Here is a 16,588-nt window from a genome sequence, read left to right as displayed (position 1 = left end):
TTTTAAAATAATCTTTTAAGGTACTGTAATAAAAATTGGCTTCTAAGTGAAATGTTAGTATACACAATGAATACATAAGTTCATGAAAAATATAATTCTAACTTAAAATCCTGGCTCTTGCAACATAAGACAAACATATTTGCAAATATTAATTTATATTAAGTCATGATATGGATCTGATTTTTTAAAATTAGTTGAAACAAACCTTTACTTACAAAATCTGCAAACAGAAATCTTACCAAGATGGTTCTATAGCCACCATATAACTCTACATAGGTTAATACTTACATCTAGATGGTGGTCAGAATTTTGATCAACATAAATGTCTGGTTGTAGGTGATATAGGGCTCTCCCACGTGAGAGAGCCAAGTTATTTCTATTTGTTACCCTTACGTGTTTAATTTCCATTGCTAAGGTCACCCTCATAGTTCAAAATGGCTGCTACAGCTCCAACCATCACATCTTCATTTCACCTAGGAAGAAAGAAAGAAAGAAAGAAAGAAAGAAAGAAAGAAAGAAAGAAAGAAAAAGAAAGAGAAGGCTGTGCCCCTCCTTTAAGAACACATCCCAGAAACTGTAACATTACTTTTATTTGCATTATATTGAGCAACACTTAGTCTACTGGCCACAACTAACTCTAAACTAGCAACTTTTTTCTGAATCAACAGAGGCCTAGATAAAAACTGGATGTCATACTACTACAGAAGAAAGGGAAAATGAATATTGGAGGACAACCAGCAGTCTGCCACAAATGTCATTTTCTTTCCCTATTGTCCAACTTCCTTGGAAAGATCTGTGAGAATTCTACATATTTCTACTCCAACTGTGAACTGGGTTCACATTCTTCCCAGCTAGACACCTGGCTTCTTTCAATTTCACCAATTACTTCACGGCAGTTAAAATTAAGAGACTGATTTACCCAATTTCCAGAAAGGATCTCTGGGAGATATTGTCAGTAACCCCTTAGACTCTACTTAGATTGCAGATCGTAAAATGTTTTTGTTGAGTGTGGTGGCTTCATATGTAAGTCTGATTAGGTTAAACTGTGAGTCAGACTCTCCCATAAAGGGGGGGAGGGGATTTCTTTTGTGCATATGTCATAGCGGAAATTTAGTTTTGTTTCCTCATGTAGAAAAAAAAGCTAATTGTTCTATTAACCTTTGAAGTTCAGATGTTTCAATGAGATAAACCCTACTGAGACCAAGTTGTGGCTAATTTCTAATGATCTGTAGATTCTTAGGATAAGACCAAACCTGGCAGAGTGTTCTGGAGCTGAAGTGGGTTGTCCAGTGAAGAGCCTTTATAACTCCAATGACTGGACTGGTATGATATGGATGAAGCAGCAAAGGCCACCCCTGAGAAGACTGGCAATCAAAAGTCTTTCATGAAAGGTGGCACAAAACCAGCGTCTCCCATAACTATGAAACTATAGTAGAGATAGGAGTTGGTGCTAGAGAAAAATGAGATAATTATTGAATCCCAATTCTGTTTCTGCTTTTAGTTTTGGTAAATGTAACACAAAATCCAACTTGGATAGAGTTGTCATCTTCTGAAATGCTGGATTATCCTGATAGGACATAAAAGAATTTTGGAATTGTGGAGTAGTCATTTATGTGTGATATTGTGTAAAAGCAGCATGTGTCTCTAAAATTAATTGTTATCCTTACCTAAAACATGATAAATAAATAAATTTTAAAACCTGCTAATTGCCATCGCTCACGCTTGCTAGCCAATAGCTAACTTAGGGCCTGGGCTATGAAATATAGTCGGATTCAATATAAGTAATGAGAATTTTAAAGTAATTTTGAATATTTTCTAATTTATCTGTTTAGGAACATACAAAATATTTCTCTGGCCTTTTGAATACTTTATCTAAAGGGCAACTTTGAAAATATTTTCATGTTACCAACTATTTAAAACATCTGTCATACTATCTAATAAATGTTGCAAAAGTATGTCTAAATGTTACTTAGAGTTCATGTTCATCCTCCATTTGTGAGCCACATTTTTTCCTTCTAAATACATGTCGAAGTTCCAGATCACTTCTCACTTAAAAATTGACTATTAGGGGATCCCTGGGTGGCGCAGCGGTTTGGCGCCTGCCTTTGGCCCAGGGCGCGATCCTGGAGACCCGGGATCGAATCCCACGTCGGGCTCCCGGTGCATGGAGCCTGCTTCTCCCTCTGCCTCTCTCTCTCTCTCTCTCTCTCTGACTATCATAAATAAAGAAAAAAATTTTTTTAAAAAAATTGACTATTATTGTACTGAGGAACAAAGTTATTATCATGACAATACAACGAAACAACAGGATTTTTATCTGCTAACTTTAGATCTTGAAATATCTTATATTAAATGCTGTCTTGATTTTATATATTTATGGTTTTTTAAAAGATTTTATTTATTCATGAGAGATACAGAGAGAGAGGCAGAGACACAGGCAAAGGGAGAAGGAGGCTCCACGCAGGGTGTCCACTGTGGGACTCAATCCCAGGACTCCAGGATCGCGCCCTGAGCGGAAGGCAGAGGCTCAACCGCTGAGCCACTGAGGCGTTCCTATATTTAGTTTTATAAAAGCTATGATACCTCAAGAGAATAAGAGAAGCTGCAGATGGGAGAAAATATTTGCAAAAGATATACCTGATAAAGTACTATGGCCAAAATGTACAAAGAACTCTTAAAAATGAAATATAAGAAAATAAACAACCTAATTTTAAAAATGGTTAAAAAGGGATGCTTGGGTGGCTCAGTGATTGAGCATCTGCCTTGGCTGAGGGAGCGATCCTGGTGTGCCAGGATCGAGTCCCACATCAGGCTTCTCACAGGGAGACGGCTTCTCCCTCTGTCTATATCTCTGCCTCTCTCTGTATCTTTCATGAATAAATAAATAAAAATTTTAAAATAAATAAAAATGGTTAAAAGAAGGAAAAAACAAAATAGGGAGAAATACTGCAGTAATTAAATAAGTTTGTGGGTGACAGAACCTATTAGTTGCCCCCCAACATCAGTACTCTTCTTTTACAGAAAAAGAATGTTGACTTTTCCAAATAAAAACTATACTTTCCAGCTTCCCTTACAATAGGTATCACCACATAATTAAAGTCCACCAATGGGACATCTAGGGACATTCCTTAGGAAAATCTGGTATACACACACATACACATACACACACACAAACACACACACAGCAGAATATTGTTCAGTCATGAGAAAGAAGGAAATCTTGCCATTTGTGACAACATGGAAGGAACCTGAGGGCATATTATGCTAAGTGAAATAAGCCAGACAGAGAAAGACAATACTACATTATCCCACTTACATGTGGAATGAAAGAAAGAAAAAGAAAGAAAGAAAGAAAGAGAAATGCCGAATTCACAGAATCAGAGTAGAATAGTAGTTGCCATGGACTAGGGTCTGGAAGAAACAGGGAGATGTTGGTCAAACATCACAAATTTCCAGTTGTAAGTTCTAGGGCTCTACTGTACACCATGGTGACCATAGTCATGCTAAGAGAATAGATCTTAAATATTCTTAACACACACACATAAAAAAAAGAAAAAAAGGAAATCATGTCAGGTGATGAAGCTATTAACTAACATTATTTTGGTAATGGTTTTGCGATATATATGTATGCATCAACTCATCACACCGTACACCTTAAACTCGCATGATCTTAAGTGTCAGTTTTATCTCAATAAAGCTGAGATGGGGAGGAGACAGAGGCAGTTAACTGTTCCTTTACATCTTCCTCTTCATCATTTCTTGCATTCTGTTACTTAGAATTTAGATACTACCTTGTCCATAAAAAAAGGGCCATCCCCTTGATGAACAGAGCTGTGAGCTAAAAGAAGTTTATACTCCAGAGGCTTTTGTGAAGCAAAGCTGCCACAAAGCTCTAGAATATATCCCTTTGAACTTTAACATGAAAGAGAAATAAATATCTATCTTATTTACCCACCAATATTCTTTTCTTGTTTGTTTTCTGGTTCTCCCAGCTGAATTTAATTCTAATCTTAATTTTTTTCTTCTTGCATAGAAAATATGTTGGGAGAAATTCTGACTAATTGAAAGCCCCTTCTTTACTACCTATATAATTTCATTCAAAATGTTGCAAAAATATTGCCTGAACTGTTGCTTATGAAGTATTTAAACTAAGTTACTTGTATTAATAAGAAAAAATATGTAATAAGTTCAATGCTAAAAAAACTAACTGAAATTATATTAAAAGAGCATTTTAGTTGAAATCTTAAGCAGACTGGCAGAAATTTTTTGCAAGACTCATATGTAATAAAGAACCAGTATCCAAAATATACCCAAAGGACCCAAAAACTTAACAACAGGAAAATAAATAACCCAACTAAAAAGTAGGGAAAAGCTCTGAGGAGACACCCGACCATAGAAAAGATCCCCCACATCATTTGTCATTGGGGAGATGCCAATTAAAGCAACAATGAGATACCACTACTCTCAGAATGGCTAACATCCAAAAAATTGACAACACCAAATGCTTCCAAGATGTGGGGCAACAGGAACTCTCATTAATTGCTAATGGGAATGGAAAATGCTACAGTGACTTTGGAAGATAGTTTGGCAGTTTCTTACAAAACTAAACATATTCTTACCATACAACCCAATAGTCATGCTCCTTAGTATTTTTCAAAATGAACTGAAAACTTATGTCCACACAAAAACTTGCACATGGATGTTTATAACCACCTTATTCATAATTGTCCAGACTGGAAAACAACCACGATGTCCTCCAAGAGGTGAATGGGCAAAGAAACTGTGGTCCAAAATAATAAATAAATAAATAAATAAATAAATAAATAAATAAATAAATAAATTTTAAACAAGTGTCCTAATTATACAATTTTACCCACCTCTTTTACCACCCCCAACTCCGATATCTTAATAGAAGAGCTTAAATTTTCAGAGGTCCATTTCTGAAGAGTTACTGAACATCTACTTTGAAATATACATTTTCCTCCTACATATACAGCTATTAAATAGCAACTAATTTTAGCTCCCACTTTGAAGGCTTCTTAAAATGGATTAGATGGGCTTCTGAATGAAGCAATAATTCACCAGTAATCATTTTTCTCTTCATACTTCACAAATATCAGATATATCGGCCAGATCCATGCCAGTTGGATGGATCCAATTCAGTTGGATGTTTTTATGAAAATTCTCGATAAGATTGTTCAACTCAATATTAGGACATAGGTCTGGTACCTTGGATCAAGGGAGTATACTATACATTTGGTCCAAGTGAAAAAGAAATTCCCAGTGGGTTTGGCACCTCTCACTACCCCCAACAGAGAGCAAATGGCAGCAGAGCTCTGCAACTTTAGTCTTGGGAGCTCAGCCTTTGGGATGACTAACGGCAAATTGTACATTTTTGGTTTTTTTTTTTTTCTAAAGTGACATTGTTTCAAAGTTCTTTGTGTAACTTTCCACTATCACAATAGTCACTGAGAACAAATCTGTTGGTCTTAAAGCAATTTTTAAGCAGCTACTTGGAGAAAAGCACCATCGGGTGTCAACAGTACAGCTTCTTGCACATCAAACAAGCCAGGACTTTGGAGGAGGCCCAGGCAGGGCTGCAGAGGGCCACTCCAGGGTCCACGTGTTCCTAAAGCCCAGAAGCCTTGGAAATGAAATCCCAAGTGCCCAAATACCTTGCTAGTACCTGGAAGCAACAAAAGGAAACAAATATCAAGATACCTCCTTGAAGAGTCTGCACCCCTCTGGAGGGGGAGACCAGGAAACTTGATCACAGGATTTTATGTGTATATTGTTTATTCTGTTGGTTGGAATGTATTAAGGTACAAGACTTAGAAAGAATTATAGAAAGATCTGAAGCCAGTCTGGCAGGAAAAGCTGAAGGATACATATCTGGGGCAAGAAAAGGACTTTTGTAAAAAGAGCAGAGATTTAAAATGGATTTTTTTTATAAATTTATTTTTTATTGGTGTTCAATTTGCCAACATACAGAATAACACCCAGTGCTCATCCCGTCAAGTGCCCCTCTCAGTGCCCATCACCCATTCACCCCCACCCCCTGCCCTCCTCCCCTTCCACCACCCCTAGTTCGTTTCCCAGAGTTAGGAGTCTCTCATGTTCTGTCTCCCTTTCTGATATTTCCCACCCATTTCTTCTCCCTTCCCTTCCATTCCCCTTCACTATTATTTATATTCCTCAAATGAATGAAAACATATAATGTTTGTCCTTCCCCGATTGACTCATTTCACTCAGCGTAATACCCTCCAGTTCCATCCACGTTGAAGCAAATGGCGGGTATTTGTCATTTCTAATGGCTGAGGAATATTCCATTGTATACATAAACCACATCTTCTTTATCCATTCATCTTTCAATGGACACCGAGGCTCCTTCCACAGTTTGGCTATTGTGGACATTGCTGCTAGAAACATCGGGGTGCAGGTGTCCCAGCGTTTCATTGCATCTGCATCTTTGGGGTAAATCCCTACAGTGCAATTGCTGGGTCGTAGGGCAGGTCTATTTTTAACTCTTTGAGGAACCTCCACACAGTTTTCCAGAGTGGCTGCACCAGTTCACATTCCCACCAACAGTGTAAGAGGGTTCCCCTTTCTCCACATCCTCTCCAACATTTGTGGTTTCCTGCCTTGTTGATTTTCCCCTTTCTCACTGGTGTGAGGTGGTATCTCATTGTGGTTTTGATTTGTATTTCCCTGATGGCAAGTGATGCAGAGCATTTTCTCATGTGCATGTTGGCCATGTCTATGTCTTCCTCTGTGAGATTTCTCTTCATGTCTTTTGCCCATTTCATGATTGGATTGTTTGTTTCTTTGGTGTTGAGTTTAATAAGTTCTTTATAGATCTTGGAAACTAGCCCTTTATCTGATATGTCATTTGCAAATATCTTCTCCCATTCTGTAGGTTGTCTTTTAGTTTTGTTGACTGTATCCTTTGCTGTGCAAAAGCTTCTTATCTTGATGAAGTCCCAATAGTTCATTTTTGCTTTTAAAGAAGTTTTGCTGTAGTTGTAACCCTGTCCCAAGACTTTCTTGTTCTAAGTTACAAGGAGGTCTGTGTCACTAATTAAGGCTGTTGGAGTTAGACTTGTGCTTTAGGAAGGAGATGCAATATACTCAGACTGGCCCCAGTGTAATTCAGTTATATGAGAATTACATGTGTATTCAAACAGGAACACTCTACTGTATTCTAGAACACACATATGCATTTAATTCTAAGGATAAAACATGAATCTTCAGAGAAATGTCAAGATTCAGGGAGTAAACTTTGGGTCATATGGTCTCTATGGATCACTACTGCTCCCAAGGAGGCCTTTTTGAAATTGCCAACGTATTTTCTGATGTCAAAGTGATTGAGGAACATTACTGCCAGGTAGTGATACTGTATGTGCTACAACAATTAAGACAGCCCTACACAAGAAAGTGTTATCCTGTGCTTTTCATTTCTCTACAATGTCCCATAAGACATTTGTATAAATTAAAATCTATTTCTTAAAAAATTATGTCAGCCTAAAAACTAATGACATTTTGTATATAACAAAGTATATTGTTTTAAGGTGTGCATGGTATCTGAGACTCTGATTACAACACACTGTATTAGTCTGTGTTTATAGCTCTTAATTCATGGTGATTCTACAGATGGATCCAAGCATATGACTGTTTAATGTATCTTTAGTACTAGTGCCTGAGCATTTGCATATTGAAATACATATAATTGTATTACAAATTATTTTTCTTTTATGTTTTCTTGATAAGACAGCCATTACATTGATTTTTTCAAATTATATGCAGTATGTTTTGTTATCTATCAATTTTATTTCAAGAGAGTAAAGATGCTGTTGCAAAAGACTTCTTATTAAAAGAAAATTTTAGTTTATCCATTCACCCATAAGAAGAAATGAAGTTCTGATCCATTCTTGGATAGACATCAAAAGTATTCATGCTAAGCAAAAAATGCTAGGCACAAAAAAAATCACATGTGTGATTCCTCTTGTATGATATATCCAGACTAGGAAAATCCACAAAGACAGGGAAAAAATTGGCAGTTGTCAGAAGAATGGGAGAAAGGCAGAATGAGGAGTGATTACCTAAAAGGATATGGGGTGTTTTTCTGGGGTGATGAAAATGTTTTGAAACTATAGAGGTGGTGGTTGCACAAGACTGTGACTGCTACATGCCACTGAATTGTACACTGTAAAATGATTAATTGCATGTTATATGAACTTCACCTCAATTTTTAAAGAAAGTCAGGTCTAATAACTTCAAAAATAACTGCTTTAGGAGTTCCTAACCATTTCTGTTCTATAGATCCCATTTAGCAGCCCTATGAAGCCTATGAAACACTTCCGAAAGTAATGTTTGTAAATACTTAAAATATATTGTTAAAGAGAAAACCAATTATATTGAAATATAACTATAAAAATACTTTCAGAAAAAAATGTTGTGATCCAATAACATACTCAGTTCTTCACTGAGGCATTAAGTGACTAGATCCAACAGCAGATTTAATAACTACCATCATTTTGATGTAGTGATGGATGTAAATGACAGAGACACCTACAACATTAGGAAAATGAAGTAACAATTATATATCATTTCTCCTGGAAAAAAAAAGCATAGATAGTAGTCACACTACTAAAGGGTTTGTTGTTTACATTTATAAATGCTAAATTTTAGTTAGAAGTAAATGAAAATAAAGGTGCGATCTTTTTTTAAAATCCAAGTTTACTGACCCCCTAAATTCTCCCTCAGAACCCCTGGTAGTAAACACCTAGTAAAGGAAAGGGGTATATATTCTTTCCCTTTTGCCCTTAGAGGTACTTTGGTGGATGATTAAGAGCTGAATAGAAGAATAGAGGACAAAGAAAAAAGTATGTTGGTGTTCTAGATTTCTCTGTCATGATTGTCATGATTGAAGAAGAGATAAGAGATCCATTTATCCTCTACTTATTTTTAAAAATGTTTTTCTTCCCTACTTTAAAAGATAGTTTGGGGGCACTTGGGTGGCATCAGTTAAGCGTCTGACTTCAGCTCAGGTCATGATCCCAGGGTCTTGGGATGGAGTCCAGCATCAGACTCTCCACTCAGTAGGGAACCTGCTTGTCCCTCTTCCTCTGCTGCTCCCCCTGCTTGTGCTTTCTCTCTCTCTCTCTCTCTCTCTCTCTCTCTCTCTGTCAGATAAATAAAATATTTTTAAAAGATATTTTGATCCAAGTTTTGGTGAAACAAATGGCTTGAGAAGCAAACTCATCCAATATAGACATGATTGGCTGAAAGATGAAAAATTAGTTTTATTCCCCCTTGTAGGGGGTGGGGAGAGGGGAGTTGTTGTTAGCATGCAGAAATTCTTTTCTGAATAATTGTGGGTATATATGTGACAATAAGTCCATGTTCTGAGGCCCATATATCTCTTAAGAGAAGGAAAGAGTTGTTTTTAACCAAGGCCCAATGATATGCAGAATACATTTGGTATTAAGCTTTCAGTCTTTCTGGCTAGTTACTAAATTGGATGTAATAAAATTCATCCATCATACAAGAATCACATGTGATTTAACTACACATTGTTAAATGGCATAAAAAAATAGAAAGTTTTGCTTGATTAAGTATTATTACTGCTTCTAGGCTAAAATAATCATGAGAAATTTCAGCTGCAAATGACACATTATAAATCCCTTGTAATATTATAAATATAGTAATCATGGTAATACTCTAATCCAATTCAAGGGTGAGCTACTAAATTGGTAATAATAGGTCCTGAACAAAATCTAATGAGACAACCCATTTTCTCTGCCCACTTTCTAGATTTTCCCTTTAGGCCTTGAGCAGTGGGAATTAATTTTGTTTTTAAATGGTTTAACCATAAAACTCCTATTTTTTCCCCTCATTTATACTATTCTAATTACACAGAATAATGGTTTTAAAATTGGATTCAAAAGAACCCTGGGTTCCATAGGCAATTCCTTGAAATAAATTTCAAGTAATCCATTGCAAGAAAATATGGACAGGATTAATTTATAAGCAAACCTCAGGCCCACACCACAGAATAATTTCAGGGTCCCCAAAAAGAATGCAGGATGATTTCATAATGTCAGTTGGTGATGTTTGTGTTAGAAACTCAGTAGCCAATGAGTTTTCCTTATTTGAAAATCATGTCTTTAGAAAGAGAACTCATTCTTGCCTTCACCCCTTTATTCATTGCTTAATTTATTGAACTAATATTTACTAAAGATGTTGGGAAGTCTGATATTAACTAAAAATAGAATGATGAAGAAAGTATTTTAAAATATATCTAACCTCATGGTATTTATAGTCTGGTAAAGGATTCAGGCATTCAACAAGTAATCACATAAATCTTTTGATAAGATTAAAAATGAAATAAGTGCTGTGGAAAAAAAAATATAAGAAGCCATGACAGAAAGTAATAGGAAGACTTGATTTAGGTTGAGGATCAGGGGATGTCTTGGTAAGGATATGACATCTTACCTGATACCCAAGGAAGTAGGAGAGAGTCAAGGGGAAAATGGCATAGGGAAAAGAATGTGCAAAGGTCCTGAGGCAATATTTGACAAGAAAATTTTCTAAGAAAATATTTGCTGCAATATAAAGTATATATTTTTCACAGATTGGGTCCTCCAAGAAGTAGAAACTGAGACAGAATATTTTTTTAGGAAGTAGCCCTAGGACCAATCCCTGCAGAAAGTAGGGGAAGGACTCAGGATTTGGCTGAGGGAAAAGTCCAGATGCAATGCAGACCCAAACAACAGTTTTGGCTGACCACAAAGGGGGTTCTGGAGATAAAATGGGCTGTCAGAATTGCCTTCTAATGGGCCAGAATGGCTGGATCTTTATAACCTTCCTCTATTATGTCAGTCATTGGATGTTAGCTATTAGGGTAGAGGCTGTGACCTTGGGCAAGGTGGCTCTCCAGCTGATGTCATCCCACAAGAGACCAACAGTTGATGGTTTTCTGCTAACAGTGCTCCTAGCAGCTAGCTGGGGAGACGAGTCCTTCCTTAAAGGAGTTCTGAGTGGCACCTCTCCACGAATATCACAATATTCACATTTATGAAAAGCTTTACAAATCAATAAAAAGAAAAATATCCCAATAAAAAACCGAGTAGACAAAAAGTAGGCAATTTACAGAAAAACCACAAATTATCAATAAAGATGTAAAAATATGCTCAACCACTGCGATTTCCCTAGCGATAGGGAAAATGCAAACTAGAAAGAGAAGCGTTTAGCTTTGTTGTTTAGCATTGCATTGGCAAAAATTTAATGACTGATAATACCCACAGTCATTGGAGGTATACTTACACTGCCCCTCCTCCTGGGATTCCTGGACAATGGTCCCTCTCAACATGATCTAGCTCCCTCAGTGAAGGAGCATCTCTGTTAGATAGCATATCATGGTTTTCACCCAATGAAGGTGAGTTTCTGCCCTGGGGGGTAGGGGTGGGGAGCCAAAATTAAAGTAATTTTAAAATGGACTGATTCATGGGACAGTCTCCATAGCCAGTGGGAAAAGCAAACATGATTCTACAGGGGTTCATCATAAATGCATCCCAATTTCTAACTTTCTATTCTTTTTTCCCCCAAAATTTTGTTTTAATAATATAAGGAGCTTAAGAAAGATGCCAACAATGTAGCTCCTTTGTCTCAGATTATTTTAGGTAGGTCCACACATGGGGTTGCCTTTTAGACACAGCTTTGCTGAAGTCTATAGCCTTTCCCCCTCTTTTAGAGCTTTCAGTTGGCTTCCCTTTGCAATCAGGGCATCTACATTTTTTTAAAAAGATTTTATTTATTTATTTATTCATGAGAGACACACAGAGAGAGAGAGAGAGAGAGGCAGAGACACAGGCAGAGGGAGAAGCAGGCTCCATGCAGGGAGCCAGACGCGGCACTCCATCCCCAGTCTCCAGGATCAGGCCCTGGGCTGAAGGCGGCACTAAACCGCTGAGCCACCTGGGCTACCCAGGGCATCTACATTTTTAAAATCAAGTTATTTATTTTAATTCCAGAATAATTAATATACAGTGTTACGTTAGTTTCAGGTGTACAGTATAATGATTCAGCACTTCCATACAACACCCAGTGCTCATCACAAGTGCACTCCTTAATCCCCATCACCTAGTCCACCAATCACTTTCCACCCACCTCCACTTTGGGAACCCTCAGTTTGTTCTCCATAGTTAAGAGTCTGTTTCTTGCTTTGTCTCTTTTTTCCTTTGTTCATTTGTTTTGTTTCTTAAATTCCACACACGAGTGAAATCATGTTATCTGTCTTTCTCTGACTTATTTCACTTAGCATAATACTCTCTAGCTTTGTCCATGTTGTTGCAAATGGCATGATTCGACTTCTTTTCATGGCTGAGTAATATTCCATCACACACACATGCGCGCGCTGCATCTTCTTTACCCCTTCATTTATCAATAGATCAATCGACATAGGCTGCTTCCATAATTTGGCTGCCATAAATAATGCTGCAATTAATATAGCAGTACATATACCCACTTGAATCAGTATTTTTGTATTCTTTGGGTAAATACCCAGTAGTAGAATTACTGGATGAAATGGTAATTTCATTTTTAATTTTTTGAAGAACTTCCCTACTGTCTTCCACATGGCTGCACCAGTTTGCATACCCATCAACAGTGCAAGAGGGATCCTTTTTCTCCACGTCCTTGCCAACACCTGTTGTTTCTTATTCTAGCCTTCTATTCTGAGGTTCAGTTATTTCTGGGAGGGGATCCCTGGGTGGCACAGTGGTTTGGCGCCTGCCTTTGGCCCAGGGCACGATCCTGGAGACCCGGGATCGAATCCCACGTCGGGCTCCCGGTGCATGGAGCCTGCTTATCCCTCTGCCTGTGTCTCTGCCTCTCTCTCTCTCTTTGTGTGTGTGACTATCATAAAAAAAAAAACCAGTTATTTCTGGGAGAGGAATTATAGTTTTTGTTTGTCCAAAAACAGAACTTACCTGTATTTGCATATATGCTAATAAGTGCAGAGAAACATCTGGAAGGACATCTTCTATGCTTGCTTTGGTGTGGCTTTTCATTATTGTTACAATCAGCATGTGTTATCTTAGTTTTTTAACAAGGCTTTAGATGATCTTCCAGCAAAAGGGATGCCTTCCAGTATAGCTAAACCACTTTCAGAGCTTCATCCACCCCCATGGGGACAGTCTTCTTTTGAACATTCATTAAGAATCACTACACTCTGACCCTTTCCCCCTCCAAAAGAAAGAAACAAAATGAAAGAGAGAAAACAAAACAGTACCTACTGGTGGATCACAGTGAGTAACAAAGGAGAGTAGTAGGTGGGTCACATAGAGCCTTATGGGAGATTTTAAAGACTTTGGAATTTATACCATATGCAATGGGAACCCATTAAGAGGTTTTTTAAGTACAGAGTCTAAGAGGAAGAAAGACAAGGAAGACTGAGTAATGGAAGGAGGAAAAGGAATTAAGAACTGTGAAGCCGAGAAAAAATGAATTAAAAGCAAAATGAAAATAAGGTTAAGAAGCTAAACCATGTAATTTGGCAGCCATGAAACAGTAGTGCTCTATATCTTTAAACACCAATTAAGGAAAAATTAAAATGTTTGTGTACTTTCAAAACAACTATTATATCTTCTTAAAAATTTTTAGTAGGAAAACCAGTATCTGCCACTATTTTAAGCATGTTTCATTTATTCCCCTTTTGTCGAAGAGTTTCTCTTTAATTATAAAATACCAAAATAACATAACTCACATGCTCCATGGTGCCTGGTATGATGCAACACGTTTGAACAAATTTTGTAGTTAAGACAACACTTCTAAAGCTTGTTTATTGTGTCTTTTTTGACTTACCTTCCAAGCTACTTTGTTCTAGAATATTTTTCCCATGGAGACAATATTCTATTCTTTAAGATATTCTTTAAGACTTCTCTATTGCAAATGAGATAAATAGTAGTATCTTTAACAGGAAGAAGTTTGCCTTCATCAACATACTTTGAATTAAAAGACTTTCATGGCAGTAGTTGTACGTGGAGATATAAATTTTATGTAATAAATAACTCTCCTCAGACCCATCTGGATCTTAGGTTAGAAGCCCCCAAGGAGAGGTGTCCTAGAACTTAGGATGTGAATTCTCAAAGGACCTGGAGCAAGGGAGCAGGAGCAGCAATCACATGTCCTATTTATGTGATAGAAACCAGCTTCAGTTATCAGAGTGATTCATGGGTCCTGTGCTCACCAGCCCTTCTCATTAAAGACCAGCCGGGGCTCAAAACCACCTATCAGGCTGCTGCCAACCATATTCTTTTTATCTGCTAGAGGAGCCAGCAGCTCAATCAGCGGGGACGTGAGCTGTCTGAGCCATCTAGGACTGAGTGTTGCCTCATCTGAAGAAGGGCAGAGGGGAATGGTCAACAGAAATCAGATAGAGGCCTTCCCCGCAAAGCCAAGGAGACCATAAGCCACCCAAGTATCACTGGTAGCTGTTCACTGCTTTTCAGGTTTGACAAGAATTGAGTGGGTGTATAAAGGTCGTTAGTGATCTTCTTAGGAAAATGCAATCAGCTAGAATGTTAATCCAGTGTGTAATTCTAGAATATATGCTTACAGAAGCTCTGACCTAATTCCAGTATGTATATGTGTCCTATTATATATCGCTTATGTGAATTATTATTTATTATATGTAATTTCATTTTTTTATCTCATTCTTTTACATTTTCTCTCCTTTAAAACACTTTTTTCGAGATGCCTGGGTGGCTCAGCGGTTAAGCGCCTGCCTTTAAAAGCCCAGGGCGTGATCCTGGGGACCCAGGATCGAGTCTAGTGTCGGGCTTCCTACATGGAGCCTGCTTCTCTCTCTGCCTGTGTCTCTGCCTCTCTCTGTGTCTCTCATTAATAAATAAATTCTTAAAAAAAAATAAAATAAAAATAAAACAGCTTTTTCCCCTAAGTTTTACTCCAAATGAAAATATCAAAATTGCCTAGTCTTCTGAGACTCTTTTTTTTTTTTTTTTTTTTTTTGCTGGCTTTAATGTCACAGTGCCATCAGTTTTATCACATGAGGTTTCCCCAGAGAAAAACAACCACTACCATATGCCTTTAAGAAAGAAAATGCTGGTAACTGATGAGCTCCATTTGCTGAAATCACTTTCCTTCTTTTTAATTATTTTTGTTTCAGTAACTAAGAAATCATTTTTTGAAAATAAAAGAAAACTTCAAAGAAAGTAAAAAAAAAAAATAACTTCCCATTCATTGTCTCCAAGATTACAAAAAGAAGAAAATGTGTAATTAAAAAAATATCTAAGTAATTGAACCCTAAAGGATAAATTTAAAAGTGATGATTGCAAATGCCTTTCTCATGACTTTTGGAAATTTACAGCTGGTCCTTAGCTATCAATATAATTATCTCACTTAATCCCTGTTGGCTTTTCTTTTAACTGATCACCAGTAAAATTCAAATTTCCCCATCCTAGAAATGAAGCTTGCTTGAGTCTTTCCTCAGACACTGGACAAGAAAAAAGATAAAGCATTTAATCCTATTCTTAAACATTCAAATGAGTATTTATCCTGCATTTGCAGCTATCATACGGTTATTTCAATTCCCCTGCCTTCTCTCAAAACACTTTCGGTAATCTTTTCTTGGAAATGTCATCCAGACCAGGTTACCAGCCATTTTAAAAATATCAGTCTCATAATATTATAATGATATCTCATTTTAGACGCCAAAATGCTATTACCCACTGAAATCATGCTCCAAAATGACCTTCACATCTTTCCAAAAACCAAATTATTCAGAGGACAAAGATTTGACATTACTGAGAATATTTCAAAAAGAATGCCATAGGCTCTGAAAAAAAAGGATAAGAATGCCCATAGAAGCCTGCCCTTTCAAATTTTCCAGACATCTTCGAGTCTTTCATTTCATTGATTCTTCATGACTTTACTTAGGTGTTATTAGTCCCATGGGAAGAAACTTGAAGCCTGAAGAAGTCATTCTATGCCATTCATTCATTCATTTGATATTTATATGATACCTACCATGGACCAACACTGGCAGATCAGATAATGTCTAAAATTACACAACTAGTGAGTGGCTAACCAGAACTAGGACACAAGTCCAATCTTCTGCTCTATCATACTGCCTGTGGAAGATTATATTTTTTAAACCAAAAATATCTCATTCCATATCCCCTAGAAGTTTGTCTCACCTCTATCAAGAAGTGAAGTCTACTATACCTCCTTTGGAGCCTGGGTAGGCTGTGACTCACTTGTAACTAACAGAATACAGTGGAGGAAGTGAAGTGACAGAAATTCCAAGGCTTGCTTCAATTTCACCACTAGACTACTTGCTCTTAAGTCTTGTTTTAAAAATTAACCATCCATATGCCCTAAAGTCAGCCTTTGGCTCAGGGAGTGATCCCAGAGTCCCAGGATCGAGTCTCACATTGGGCTTCCTGCATGGAGCCTGCTTCTCCCTCTGCCTGTGTCTCTGCCTCTCTCTCTGTGTCTCTCATGAATAAAGAAATAAAATCTTAAAAAAAAAAAAGACCACATGGTAAGTCTCTAAGAGTGAGATATC

The sequence above is a fragment of the Nyctereutes procyonoides genome, unplaced genomic scaffold (genome assembly GCF_905146905.1).
Source record: "Nyctereutes procyonoides isolate TBG_1078 unplaced genomic scaffold, NYPRO_anot_genome, whole genome shotgun sequence".
NCBI classification, from domain to species: domain Eukaryota; kingdom Metazoa; phylum Chordata; class Mammalia; order Carnivora; family Canidae; genus Nyctereutes; species Nyctereutes procyonoides.
Note: the sequence above shows the minus strand (reverse complement) of the source record.